Consider the following 15195-nt stretch of genomic DNA (forward strand, 5'->3'; position numbering starts at 1 on the left):
TCAGAACCTGGCACCAGAGCTATTTTTTTTCATGACTGTGGTGAAGTTCTTGATAGGCTACCACCAACTTATATTTCGCGGAAAGACCACAAAGATAAGATAAGAGAGCTTAGGGCTCGTACAGAGGCATATAGGCAGTCATTTTCCGGTCGTTCTGTTTGGGAGTGGAACAGGGACAGAAGATGCTAGTTGTGGTTCGAGGTACCCTCCGTCACCCACCGTACGGTGGATTGCGGAGTATGTATGTAGATGTAGATGTAGATGTAGAGAAGCCGTATGTCATTATTCTTAATTGTAGCAAATGCAAAATAGTTTTTGTTGATAGTGGCAAAGTAGTCCAATATTTTCGTGACTGGATTAGGCAAGTTTTTCATTTCATACAGACATAGAAAGTAGAGCATTGTCGCTGTGAAGCATGTCAGAAAAACAGTACACATTCTACACAAGAATCAACAGGCTTCGTTTCAGTATTCATTTTAGTGTTTCACTGTAACATAACCATATAAGATGTCAAACAATTAAAAATATGCAATGTGTTACAGGGTGAGCGTGAAGTCTTCGCCCGATTGCAAAACTTTATTTTTAGATACAGCTATGATGTTTGTTGCAAATGGCAGTTTAACGCATAGAATTTTTATTGGTACACTTTCATAGGTGATCCGTTTGTTGCCCGTAGGACGTCCTGTCGATACTCTATTCCTCTTCACGTCTTCGACAACATTGCTTCCGTCGCAGCCTCTACAAGCATCTCATATTCATGCTGTAAGAGTCTGCGCACCAGGAATTGGTGAACACTTTGTCCTTATCGTAACCCCACAAAAAACTCAAGAGGCGTTACGTGCGGTGAGCTTGGAGGCTATAATGTTGGGCCATCTCTACCGATCCATCTGTCCAGGCAGGTTTCATCCAAAAACTGACGAACAAATATCCCCTAGTGAGGTGGTGAACAATCTATTTGAAACAATATCTACCACAGAAATTCCTGTAACTGAGGTGAAATATAAAGTTCGATGTACAGGGAAACTGTTGCCGTAGTGGTAGGCTGAGTACGAAAGAACGGTCCAGTGATTGTGTTGTGCAAAAGCTACATCGTCCTATCCCTTATTTAGTATACCATGACATGTGGTTTCTCAGGCCCGGACATTATGCCTGTTTACTTTCCCGGAGGTGTGAAAAGTCGCTTCATCGGAAAAACAAACTTTTAAAGGTAGTCTTTATAGACATAGATTCGTTCCAACATGTTCCTAGCGGACTCACCCCCCCCCCCCCCCCCCCACCTCCCCCAAGGTCTATCACCTGGATAATAATAAATGGTAGCATCCAACCGTATTTTCGTTCTACATACACCTCAACAGCGCGTTTTGAGGGACGATGGTCTCGTCATCATGTTGTAAAAACTTAAACCGCACTGTGATAAAATAGCGTCACATGCAAATAATCTAGCGAGGTGTAACTTGAAGCATAATGTCGGTAAAAAGATAAATCAGTTCGAAAGATCAGGAGATTATAAAAGCCGGTCGGAGTGGCCTTGCGGTTCTGGGCGCTACAGTCTGGAACCGAGCGACCGCTGCGGTCGCAGGTTCGAATCCTGCCTCGGGCATGGATGTGTGTGATGTCCTTAGGTTAGCTAGGTTCAATTAGTTCTAAGTTCTAGGCGACTGATGGCCTGAGACGTTAAGTCGCATAGTGCTCAGTGCCGTTTGAACCATTTGAGATTATAAGCCCCTTGCAGTACAAACTTGCCACTGAAGAAGTACTCCGAATTGCAGAAAATGAAGAAGACGCGTATGTACATGCATACGCTGACGACATAGCCGTAGGTACAACAGATATACAGAAGCTGCAGAGAATCATTGAGAAAATAGACAGATGGTGCAGTGAACACAAACTACACGTCAACATAACAAAGACAGAAATGGTAATTTTCAGAAAAGGAGGCAAAACACCAAAGAATGCGGAAATCAGTATCAGAGAACAAAAAATAAAAATCTCATCAGACTTTAAATACCTAGGAGTGACATTGCAACCAACAGCCAAATGCATCACAAAACATACAACAGAACGTGCAGCCCAAGCAATAATAGCAATAACGACGTCAGAAACATCCGCCTATTCAGTCTAGAAATAGCCATGATATTATTCAACACAAAAATCTTGCCAATCCTGGCCTATGGCATGGAGGTTATATGGGACCACCGGACAGAAAAAAATCTAGAAACACTAGAAAAGGTAAAATCGACCTATCTAAAAAGAGCACTAGGTCTCTCAAAGACAACAAGATCTAGACTAGTGTACCTGCTAGCGAGAGAGACATTCCTAATTGAAGACATCAGACTTCGATATATGATGCCACACACCAAGGCTTCCAGAAAGGAACTGAAGATCATGGAGGACAAACGAGAAAAAATATGGCCGGAGTTCTATGGCACCGAAGCAATGACGAACCGTTCATGGACAGCACCAAACTTCGAACAGCGACATGTCGTAACTAGACTTTCTATTCACGGCTTTCATCATCTAATCTGCAAAAACAAAACTTATCACGACCCAACCACAACATGTGTATGTGAACTGTGTAACGAAGCCTGTGAACGATCTCACATAGAACTGTGCAGTAAAAGAGTGAAATCGATAAACAAATATGCAAAAATGTAAATGTAAAATGTTAAGCAAAGTAACTGTATATGACTATTTGGCTGCAACTTTATTAAATTAAAATTCCTGTGATGTAAAGTACACTGGTGTAAAAAAAGTTGCAGCACCAAGGAGGAGTTGTGCAACATAAACGAAAGTGTGTTTATACATGTGAAAGATGACGTGTATTCAGATTTCGTGCCAGTCGCATATGAATGGCGCTTGGTTTGCTTTAAATTTGCCCTGTAATGATCGTGAGCGTTACTTAACTTTGAGATAGGCGTGGTGAGTTAACGCTGGTCTAGAATGCCTTTAAGACGACAAGTTAGTCGTGGTGAGTTGACGCTGGTCTAGAATGCCTTTAAGACGACAATGACGCCACTATTAACGCCTGACCGAATTCGAATGAGGTCGTGTACTATATGTACGGGAAGCTTGTCATTCTTCTGCGAAAATGCAGAAAGACTCTGCAGGCATGTAGCCACTGTACATGACTGCTGGCAGCGGTGGTCACGGGAACGTGAGGTCGCAAGAAGGCCGGGCTCTGAACGACCACGTGACCAGGCTCCCGACATCCACGTGACCGGGCTCCGGACGACCACGTGGTACTACCCAAAGGGAAAACCGTCGTGTTCATCATATTGCTCCGGCACGTCGTAACTGCACCTGCAGCAGCAATTTGAGCAGCAGTTGTCACCGCGGTGACACTACGAACTGTTACAAACCGGTTACTTAAAGGACGGCTCCGAGCCAGACGCCCTGTAGTGTGTATTCCACTGACCCAAAACCACTGCCGTTTGCGACTTCAGTGGTGTCAAGCGAGAGCTCACTGGAGGGGAGGGTGGAGGTCTGTCGTGCTTTATTATGAAAGCTGGTTCTTTCGTCTGCGGCTTCTGTGATGTCAAGCGAGAGCTCATTGGAGGGCGGGGTGGAGGTCGTGTTTTCCGATGAAAGCTAGTTCTGCCTCGGTGCCAGCGATGGCCGCGTGTTGCCGAAAAGGAGGCCAGTTGACACCCAGAAACAAACCTGTCTGCGTGCTGAACGAAGTGGACCTACACATGGAGCTACGGTTTGGGGAGCGACTTCGTATGCCAGCAGAAGCTCTCTCGTGGTTACCCCCCGCAACCCTGACTACAAATCTGTACGTCAATGTGGTGATTCGATCTGTTGTGTCGCCATTGATAAACAGCATTCCAGGCACTATTTTCCCACAGGATGAAGCTCGCCCCGATACAGCTGTTGTAACCTGTCATACTCTACGGATTGTCTGCATGTTGCCTTGGTCTGGTCGATCACCAGATCTGTCTCCAGTCGTGCACGTATGGGACACCGTTGGACCAAGACTCCAGCGTTAGCCACAAACACCATTAATCTTGCCTGTACTGGCCGATCAAGTGCGACAGCTATGCACTCCGTCCTACACTAAAGGCCATTAAAATTGCTACACCAAGAAGATATGCAGATAATAAACGAGTCTTCATTGGACAAATATATTATACTAGAACTGACATGTGATTACAATTTCACGCAGTTTGGGTGCATAGATCCTCAGAAATCAGTACCCAGAACAACCACCTCTTGCCAAATAACGGCCTTGATACGCCAGGGCATTGAGTCAAACAAAGATTGGATGGCGTGTACACGTACAGCTGCTCATGCAGTTTCAACACGATACCACAGTTCATCAAGAGTAGTGACTGGCGTATTGTGACGAGCCAGTTGCTCGGCCACCATTGACCAGACGCTTTCAGTTGGTGAGAGATCTGGAGAATGTGCTGGCCAGGGCAGCAGTCGAACATTTTCTGTATCCAGAGGAGCTGCAACACGCGGTCGTGCATTATCCTGCTGGAATGTAGGGTTTCACAGGAATCGAATGAAGGGTAGAGCCACGAGTCGTAACACATCTGAAATGTGACGTCCACTGTTCAAAGTGCCGTCAATGCGAACAAGAGGTGACCGAGACGTGTAACCAACGGCACCCCATACCATTACGCCGGGTGATACGCCAGTATGGCGATGACGAATACACGCTTCCAATTTGCGTTCACCCCGATTTCGCCAAACACGGATGTGACCATCATGATGATGTAAACAGAACCTGGATTAATCCGAAAAAATGACGTTTTGTCATGCGCGCACCCAGATTCGTCGTTGAGTACACCATCGGAGGCGCTCCTGTCTGTGATGTAGCGTCAAGGGTAACCGCAGCCATGGTCTCCGAGCTGATAGTCCATGCTGCTGCAAACGTCGTCGAATTGTTCATGCAGATGGTTGTTTTCTTGCAAACGTCCCCATCTGTTGACTCAGGGATCGAGACGTGGCTCCACGATCCGTCACATCCATGCGGATAAGATGCCTGTTATCTAGACTATGAGGCCGCTGGGATCCAGCACGGCGTTCCGTATTACCCTCCTGAACACACCGATTCCATATTCTACTAACAGTCATTGGATCTCGACCAACGCGAGCAGCAATATCGCGATACGATAAACCGCAATCGCGATAGGCTACAATCCGACCTTTATCAAAGTCGGAAACGTGATGGTATGCTATTATCCTCCTTACACGAGGCATCACAACAACGTTTCACGAGGCAACGCCGGTCAACTGCTGTTTGTGTATGAGAAATCGGTTGGAAACTTTCCTCCTGTCAGCACGTTGTAGGTGTCGCCACCGGCGCCAACCTTATGTGAAAGCTCTGAAAAGCTAAGCATTTGCACATCACAGCATCTTATCCTGTCGGTTAAATTTCGCGTCTGTAGCACGTCATCTTCGTGGTGTAGCAATGTTAATTGGCAGTAGTCGTATAAACTGATATACGGCAGCTGTACAACACAATGCAACTACGTTTGCAAGGTTGCATTCAACATTCTAGTTGTTACTACAGTTATTAATGTACCAGCATTTCACATCTGCCATGGTTTATCTCTCGCTTACATGTGATCTTGCAATTTTAATGTAACACCAGGACCACACCGCAACGTGTTGTTACATTATTTTACTTGATCAACGTTGTGTTGGTAGACGTTTTAGTGTTTTATCCTCATAAGTTAAGTTTTTACGACCCGATTGTGTCTTGGAACGTGTTGTTAAACTGTATGCAGGACGGAAATACCGTTGAATGTTACCATTTATTACTGTAAATTCACCACAGTGCTCTGAGGTATGCCTTTCTGTGTGGAGACAGAGTGCGTTGATTTCCACGGACTGGGCTGAAATGCTTACAGACGTCAGTTGTGAATGTGTGGGTTTTATTTTGTCAAGTTGCACAGTGGATTGATCCAATAAGTACCCTTTGGCTCCTGCAAGAAACAGTTGCCACCTCAGACTACTACAGAAATCAGTCAGACGCTCCTAATGTACCAAGAAGAACTGCTTGAAAAACATTGAGCAACAAATGTCTTCTGGAGTCGTCTACTGTAAGGAAAAGACACAAAAATATTCTATATTCTTACGTTACTTGTGGAATACTTGAGTACTGGAGTATTGCTAGTTAGTGAAAGAAAAACATAAAACGAACGAAAAATATTATTTATTGCAAAAAAAATTCTAAGAAATCATGTGAAACTTTTTCTTATAAAGTAATAAATTTCCGAGTTCTTTTTGGAACAGTAGACTGCCTCTTATGGATAGGAATGCTATTGATGCTATTATTTTACAAAGTTGGAAAGGTTCTTTTCTCCCTTTTCTTTAAAAATTTATTTACTCGGCAGAATGGCTCAGAGCCACGCCTACACAACTTGAATAACTTTTCTAAGTATGGTCAAGGCTGTCGCGTGAAAAATTGTAATGGAGTGTACTGTTATGGTGGAGAGATGGGGCTCACATGCGCTGTAGCGCACAATACCGTGAGCTGTGACGACTGCTGCCTGCCTTGATCGCTGCTGACAAATAACACAACTATCTCTTTCTATCTGAATTGACCTTCGCCAATCAAACTCTCCCTACACCTTGATGAAGTCAAGGACTCCTATGCGCCCCTAGTCTAACAATTGGTGTGGTACACCGGTCAGATAACCAATCCACTGCGATGCCACTCAATATTCGCTTGCAGGTCTTTAACTAGTACTCTGTCCGTGTTCACATCAAACAATACACGTGGTGGCCAAGGCAGTCGACAACGCTTAATCGCGAGCGACTCAATATAGAGGATCACTCCGGTTCACTAACGACAGAGGTGCTCTCCCAGTGAAGTACTGAGAAGAGACTTTGTTCCTCGCTCTTTGCGTACATGTACGAGCGCACTTGCTCTCGTTGCGTGTTCCCACTCCAAGAGTGACAATGGAATGGCCCTTTTTCTGGAAACATTGCAAGGGTATATCATTCGCTGTCTTCCCTCACTCCTCTGGCTCTTTGCGTCAGAAATATTCCGCCAATCAGCGTTGCTCTTTTAAACGGGAGAATGACGTTTCGTTTAAGTCGACCAATACGGAAATATGTAGCATCTCCGTTAGGCGTATACTGTCCTCTTGTGAGAACTACGTAACCACGCAGTCGGACCACCAAAAAATGCGTCTTCTGGGCGCTCCCACACAATGTAGCGGAATTTGCTTTTAAGTCGAACACGGGGGTCGTTATCCCTTCGCTCTGGCAAAAGCTGTCCTCTCTCTGGGCGGTCGCTCTGGCCGAAGTAGGTGTGTGTTGACTCATCCCTCTGAAGGGACAGGCCTCCCAGCAGGCTGGTTTCCTCTTTAGAACAAAAATGTTGTGTATGCCAGCCTCGACTTTTTCAACCTCGGTGCGCACTTGCGATTTACATATTACATTGCATAACGCTTACATGAATTCATACAAAAGTGACTCTACCTTATAGAGTTTGGGTTCGAATGAAGCGTCTTGATGTGCAAAATACGATTGAGAGGACAGAATATGTAAGAAATGGAGGTCAGGAGACCACGCCACCTTAAACAGTGTAATCACTCACTCCAGATCTACGGCTTCTTGTCTCATCAACAACACTGCCAGTCTCTCTGTACTTTACATACAGTTTGTTGATGCTCCTCATATCTGACAGATCTTTACCATAGACACTTTAGTACTGTCGCTGAACCGTAACAGGCGACGGTGTTTCGTAAAACCACAAAACTCATTGCTCTTTTTCCTGCATAGACGCCAATGTGACAACAGCACTGCTAAATTTCCGTACCTGTAACAACGGAGAGAGAGAAAAGAAATCAGAGACTGTCAGAGCGCATTTAGAAGTAAACCCATAAATGCTTCATTAGTTATGCTATCATTTGCAACAAATCTCAGAAATAAATTTTTGTATTCAAGGAAAGACTTTACACTCACTCTGGACAATAGTTGGAAATTGTATTTAACGCTAAAATTCATTAAACAATTCTTTAGCTATAATAGTCATGATCACCAAATAGAAAATTTATTTACAACGTTTATTTGTTCAAATAGTTGAAATGGCTCTGAGCACTATGGGGCTTAACTTCCGAGGTCGGGGAGAGACTACAACCCTGTCTCACTCCCTTCCCAACCACTGCTTCCCTTTCATGTCTCTCGACTCTTATAACTTCCATCTGGTTTCTGCACAAATTGTAAATAGCTCTCTGTATTTTACCCCTGCCACTTTTAGAATTTGAAAGAGAGTATTCCAGTCAACGTTGTCAAAAGCTTTCTCTAAGTCTACAAATGCTAGAAACGTAGGTTTGCCCTTCCTTAATCTAGCTAAGATAAGTCGTAGGGTCAGTATTGCCTCACCTGTTCCAACATTTCTACGGAATCCAAACTGATCTTCCCCAAGGTCGGCTTCTACTAGTTTTTCCATTCGCCTGTAAAGAATTCGCGTTAGTATTTTGCAGCTGTGACTTATTAAACTGATAGTTCGGTAATTTTCACATCTGTGAACACCTGTCTTCTTTTGGATTGGAATTATTATATTCTTCTTGAAGTCTGAGGGAATTTCGCCAGTCTCATACATCTTGCTCAGCAGATGGTAGAGTTTTGTCAGGACTGGCTCTCCCAAGGCTGTCAGTAGTTCCAATGGAATGTGAGATAAGCTTCTACATCCTTACATTTGTCCTCTAGCCATCCCTGCTTAGCCATTTTGCACTTCCTGTCGATCTCATTTTTGAGACGTTTATATTCCTTTTTGCCTGCTTCATTTACTGCATTTTTATATTTTCTCCTTTCATCAATAAAATTCAATATTTCTTCTGTTACCCAAGGATTTCTACTAGCCTTCATCTTTTTACCTACTTGATCCTCTGCTGCCTTCACTACTTCATCCCTCAAAGCTACCCATTCTTCTTCTGCCGTATTTCTTTCCCCCATTCCTGTCAATTGCTCCTTTACGCTCTCCCTGAAACTCTGTACAACCTTTGGTTCTTGTAGTTTACCCAGGTCCCATCTCCTTAAATTCCCACCTTTTTACAGTTTCTTTAGTTTTAATCTACAGGTCAGAACCAATAGATTGTGGTCAGAGTCCACATCTGCCCCTGGAAATGTCTTACAATTTAAAACCTGGTTCCTAAATCTCTGTCTTACCATTATATAATCTATCTGAAACCTGTCAGTATCTCCAGGCTTCTTCTATGTACACAGCGTTCTTTTATGATTCTTGAACCAAGCGTTAGCTATGATTGAGCTGTGCTCTGTGCAAATTTCTACCAGGCGGCTTCCTCTTTCATTTCTTTTCCCCAATCCGTATTCACCTACTACGTTTCCTTCTCTGCCTTTTCCTACTACCGAATTCCAGTTACCCATGACTATTAAATTATCATCACCCTTCACTATCTGAATAATTTCTTTTATTTCATCATTCATTTCTTCAATTTCTTCGTCATCTGCAGAGCTAGTTGGCATATAAACTTGTACTACTGTAGTAGGTGTGGGCTTCGTATCTATCTTGGCCACAATAATGCGTTCACTATGCTGTTTGTAGTAGCTTACCCGCATTCGTATTTTTCTATTCATTATTAAACCTACTCCTGCATTACCCTTATTTGATTTTATGTTTATAACCCTGTAGTCACCTGACCAGAAGTCTTGTTCCTCCTGCCACCGGACTTCACTGATTCCCACGATATCTAACTGTAACCTATCCATTTCCCTTTTTAAATTTTCTAAGCTACCTGCCCCATTAAGTGATCTGACATTCCACGCTCCGATCCGTAGAACGCCAGTTTTCTTTCTCCTGATAACGACATCCTCTTGAGTAATCCCCGCCCGCAGATCCGAATGGGGGACTATTTTACCTCCGGAATATTTTACCCAAGAGGATGCCATCATTATTTAATCATACATTAAAGCTGCATGCCCTCGGGAAAAATTACGGCTCTAGTTTCCCCTTGCTTTCAGCCGTTCGCAGTACCAGCAGAGCAAGGCCGTTTTGGTTATTGTTACAAGGCCAGATCAGTCAATCATCCAGACTGTTGCCCCTGCAACTACTGAAAAGGCTGCTGCCCCTCTTCAGGAACCACACGTTTGTCTGGCCTCTAAACAGATACCCCTCCGTTGTTGTTGCACCTACGGTACGGCTTTCTGTATCGCTGAGGCACGCAACCCTCCCCACCAACGGGAAGGTCCATGGTTATTGGGGGGGGGGGGGGGGGGGGGCAATGAGCAATATCAGGAAAATATACGCTCTCGACTGCAGTTGAATACTACTCTTCTGATTCATCTGCTGCATGCTCTGTGCATTGTTGCGTTGTCTAAAAAGATACCGAATGCATGTTTTCTCTAGAAAAAGGGTGCGAGCTAACATCCCAAAGATGTTAGGGCTCATATGCGGTTCGTCTTCATCGAAATGTCTTGTCTAAAACTCGTCTAGGGGTTGAACCGCACGTGTTGCAGTACACGCCCTAAATTACAGACTTTGGCTAAGCTGTCTGGCTGATGGCAAGTTTGCGAAATTGTATGAAACATGCGAAGTTAATATAACATATAACAACAGTAATAATAATATCGGGAGCTAATTTAACGACCCGTAAATGGTGTAGGCCACACAGTTGCGATTTGGTTAGAGTAATGTTTATTCACAAAGCAAACTAATAGCGAAAGTGGTCGTATTTAGAGTTACTGTTACACTGGAGCGCACATCCATTTGACACGATTCAATCATCCACAATGTTATCGCGAAATACAAGTCTAATATTCCACCTCGTTATCTAAGCGAAAAGTTAGAGTTGACACCAGGCGCGCTGCTGCTCACCGCTCAGAGACTAAGTCCCGCGATAACATACAACGCGAAATTTTCTAAGTCGTTTCACTTCCTAGCAACCTAAAGACCGACTGTCCGCTTTCACCAGCCCTGGTCCTCTGCCCGTCTCCGGCCGCGCCTCCAGCGTGCCAAACATCGTCAACCGACTAGTGCAGTTCCCTACCTTGAAGCCGTCCATCTGATTGGCTACAGGTTATTCTACATTATTTTACATTGTAACCTATTTAAATAATCAAAGCTTGACCGCTGTCACGTTCTAAATAAAGTGACACTAATATCCATTACATAATAAACGTTAAATTCTTTTACATACAGCCGCGTGCACTGGCCGCGCGGTTTGAGGCGTCATGCCACGGACTGCGGGGCCCCTCCCGCCGGAGGTTCGAGCCCTCCCTCGGGCATGGGTGCGTGTGTTGTTCTTAGCATAACTTAGTTTCAGTTAATTTAAGTAGTTTGCAAGTTTAGAGACCGATGTCCTAACCAGTTTGGTCCCTTAGAAATTCACACATTTTTTTTTACATAAAACCAATACAATTTCCATCTTTACTTTGAATGTCACGGCCAGTAGCCATGCACCAAAGTGCTTTCTGATAAATAAATAAAGAACAAAACTAACTATTATGTGGCAGAGTGGTTCTAGGTACTACAGTCTGGTGCCGCGCGACCGCTTCGGTCGCAGGTTCGAATCCTGCCTCGGGCATGGATGTGTGTGATGTCCTTAGGTTAGTTAGGTTTAAGTAGTTCTAAGTTCTAGATGACTGATGACCTCAGCAGTTAAGTCCCATTGTGCTCAGAGCCATTTGAACCAGCTATTACGCACTAAGCTTCACAACAAATATTCTATTACCTAATGATTCAATAACGTGTCATGCTGACATCGTCCAGTGTATTTTGTGTGGAGGAAATGATGATCTGATGCTTAATTTAAATTACGATAATTTAAATTCACTATATATTTTAAACAAATAAAGTTACAGAGTTGATATTTACAACATTTGTCATTTTAATGATGCGCTTTCATACGAAATTTCGATCGTTAAGATAGACCAGAGGGTTCTGATTTCAGCATTCAGGCCTTTGTTACAAAACGTATTGATTTTACTTTAACAGTAAATGCTAAACTATTATACATATTATCAATATTAAAGTTTTATTGGGATCATCGTGAAAATTTAAGAAAGATGGCAGATTAAAATTACTGTGGCTTTATTTCCTCAATTACTACAGAATTAAATAGTTTTCATAAATGTTTCCCTTTATGGCCGATCTTAGGTCCACCATATTTAACACTGCTACGCCTCCCTGGGCACAAACAGCTCCTACGGGGTTACCCTCTGACGTAGGTTCTCGTCTGTCTCACTAGCACACTACAGCTCTTAGGCCTGATCAGACTGGCCTGATTCAGCACAACAGACGCCTGTGGACTTACCCCATCTCGTGGCTAATCTGCGTTCTTTGTGGCACACGGCCCTGGAAGACTGGATTCGTTTCTCAATTCCTGGAAGATTGTCTCTTTCGTCCGTATACTTAAGTCAGAGCGAAATGCTCGTTAACTCACAAGTGACAGGCTAAACTAGTAATGTTCCAGTTGCTAACACTGTGACCGCACGGAGCGATCTGGGCATAATAGGTTGTAGGGCGAAATTCTGAGGGTGCCTGTTAGAGTGGCGTGATGCGGATGTTATCGATATGATTACACATTTGGTAAACACAAGAGTTCTCTATCCAAAAACCAAATGAATGGCGAAAATCCGCTGTTCAGTTGGTGAAGCCTATCATCTTAAGAATTTAATAGTGTCCAGTGTGGAATGTATTATTTGCTTAACAGGTACGACTGAGTGACACTGTAATTATGATAGTCACGTAAAATATCTCCCCTCCTTAGTTTCAAGGTGTATGGTCCCCTATAACTGCTTTATTTAATCTGTTGTCAGTTCTACAAATGTGATAATTTTTGATTTACCTTCAATAGTCTGACGACCGACAATCAGAAAAGAGAGAGAGAGAGAGAGAGGGAGAAGGAGAGAGAGGAGAGAAGCGGCCAACGTAACTGACACTCCGAGTGGGATCTGCAAACCACAACACAAGATTACTGTCCAAAATTAGATTGACTAAAGTAATGACAATACTATGCGGTATCTTCATGCTTACAGTACACAGATTTCTTGTGTTATTTATGAGCGTCGCTAATTTGCCGGCGTTGAGAGTAATCTACGCTATCTGATCAAAAGTATACGGACACATATTAATAGACATTAATGTGGATCATGTCCACCCTTCACATTTATTACGGTGTGAACTCTCCTGGGGACACCCTCAGTGAGATATATGAATGTCTGTGGAGGAATGGCAGCCCATTCTTCCTCAAGAGCCGAAAGCAGAGATGGTATGTTGGATGCTGCGGACTGGATCGAAGTCTACATTCTAAATTGTCCCGAAGATGTTCCACTGGGTTCAGGTCGTGACTCCAGGCAGGTCAGTCCGTGTTATTATCGACAAATCATCGCTTCACAGATGCTACTTTATGGAAGGATGCACTGTCATGCTCATACAGTCATCTTCTCCGAATTGTTCCTCTAATGTACGAGTTACCCATTGCTCGTATCCTTCCGCTTTTACCGTCTTTTTTGCGGAATAAGGGGACCACACTACAACTACGAAAACACCCCCATAACTTAACAGCACCTCGTCGGCACTGCTGGCACCACACACGATGGCAGGTAACGTTCTGCTGGCGTTCGTCAAACCTCAACCCTGCCATCGGTTTGCCGCAGGGTACAGCGTGATTCGTCACCTCAAATCATTGGATTCCACTCATCCACTAATCAGTGGCGTCGCTCTTTGCACCGCTTAAAGCGGACCTCAGCTTGGATCACAGAAGTGTGTGGCTTACGAGGAGCTGCTAGAGCGAGGTTGTGCTGCGGTTAGCATTTGGGGGAACGGCGGTTCAGGCCTGCGTCTCGCCACCCACGTTCAGGTTTTCCGTGATTTCCTTAAATTGCTCCAGGTAAAAGCCAGGATATTTCCTTTGGAAGGGCATGGCCGATTGCCTTCCCCATCCTTGACTCAAAGCGAGTTTCTCCTCCGTCTCTGGCGACCTCGATGTCGATGCGAAGTTCTACATCTACATCTACATTAGATTAGATTAGATTAGATTAATACTAGTTCCATGGATCATGAATACCATATTTCGTAATGATGTGGAACGAGTCAAATTTTCCAATACACGACATAATTAAGTTAATTTAACAACATAATTAAGTTAATATAACAACTTTTTTTCTTTTTTTAATTTTTTTAATAATTTTTTTCATAATTTATATCTAAAAATTCCTCTATGGAGTAGAAGGAGTTGTCGTTCAGAAATTCTTTTAATTTCTTCTTAAATACTTGTTGGTTATCTGTCAGACTTTTGATACTATTTGGTAAGTGACCAAAGACTTTAGTGACAGTATAATTCACCCCTTTCTGTGCCAAAGTAGATTTAATCTTGAATGGTAAAGATCATCCTTTCTCCTAGTATTGTAGTTATGCACACTGCTATTACTTTTGAATTGGGTTTGGCTGTTAATAATAAATTTCATAAGAGAGTATATATACTGAGAAGCTACTGTGAATATCCCAGATCCTTAAATAAATGTCTGCAGGATCATCTTGGGTGGACTCCAGCTATTATTCTGATTACACGCTTTTGTGCAACAAATACTTTACTCCTCAGTGATGAATTACCCCAAAATATGATGCCATATGAAAGCAATGACTGAAAATAGGCGTAGTAACCTAATTTACTAAGATGTTTATCACCAAAATTTGCAATAACCCTTATTGCATAAGTAGCTGAACTCAAACGTTTCAGCACTCATCAATGTGTTTCTTCCAATTTAATCTCTCATCAATGGACACACCTAAAATGTTTGAATATTCTACCTTAGCTATATGCTTCTGATTAAGGTCTATATTTATGAATGGCGTCATACCATTCAATGTACAGAACTGTATGTATTGTGTCTTATCAAAATTCAGTGAGAGTCCGTTTACAAGGAACCACTTAGTAATTTTCTGAAGGACGTTATTGACAATTTCATCAATTAATTCTCGTTTGTCAGGTGGGATTACTGTACTTGTATCATCAGCAAAGAGAACTAATATCTACATGGATATTCTGCAAATCACATTTAAGTGCCTGACAGAGGGTTCATCGAACCAGTTTCACAATTCTCTATTATTCCAATCTCGTATAGCGCGCGGAAAGAATGAACACCTGTATCTTTCCATGCGAGCTCTGATTTTCCTTACTTTATCGTGGCGATTGTTCCTCCCTATGCAGGTCGGTGTCAACAAATAGTTGGTGATTGGAATTTCGTGACAAGATTCCGTCGCAACGAAAA

At 43.1% G+C, this 15195-nt stretch overlaps 1 protein-coding gene across 1 annotated transcript in view; it reads left to right on the forward strand.

Moving 5' to 3' along the window:
- The window catches only part of LOC126272548 (uncharacterized), an 89503-nt gene that overhangs the window by 39766 nt on the left and 34542 nt on the right, over positions 1–15195 (forward strand). The gene's annotated exons all lie outside the window — the stretch shown is intronic.

Source organism: Schistocerca gregaria, chromosome 5 (genome assembly GCF_023897955.1).
Source record: "Schistocerca gregaria isolate iqSchGreg1 chromosome 5, iqSchGreg1.2, whole genome shotgun sequence".
NCBI lineage: Eukaryota > Metazoa > Arthropoda > Insecta > Orthoptera > Acrididae > Schistocerca > Schistocerca gregaria.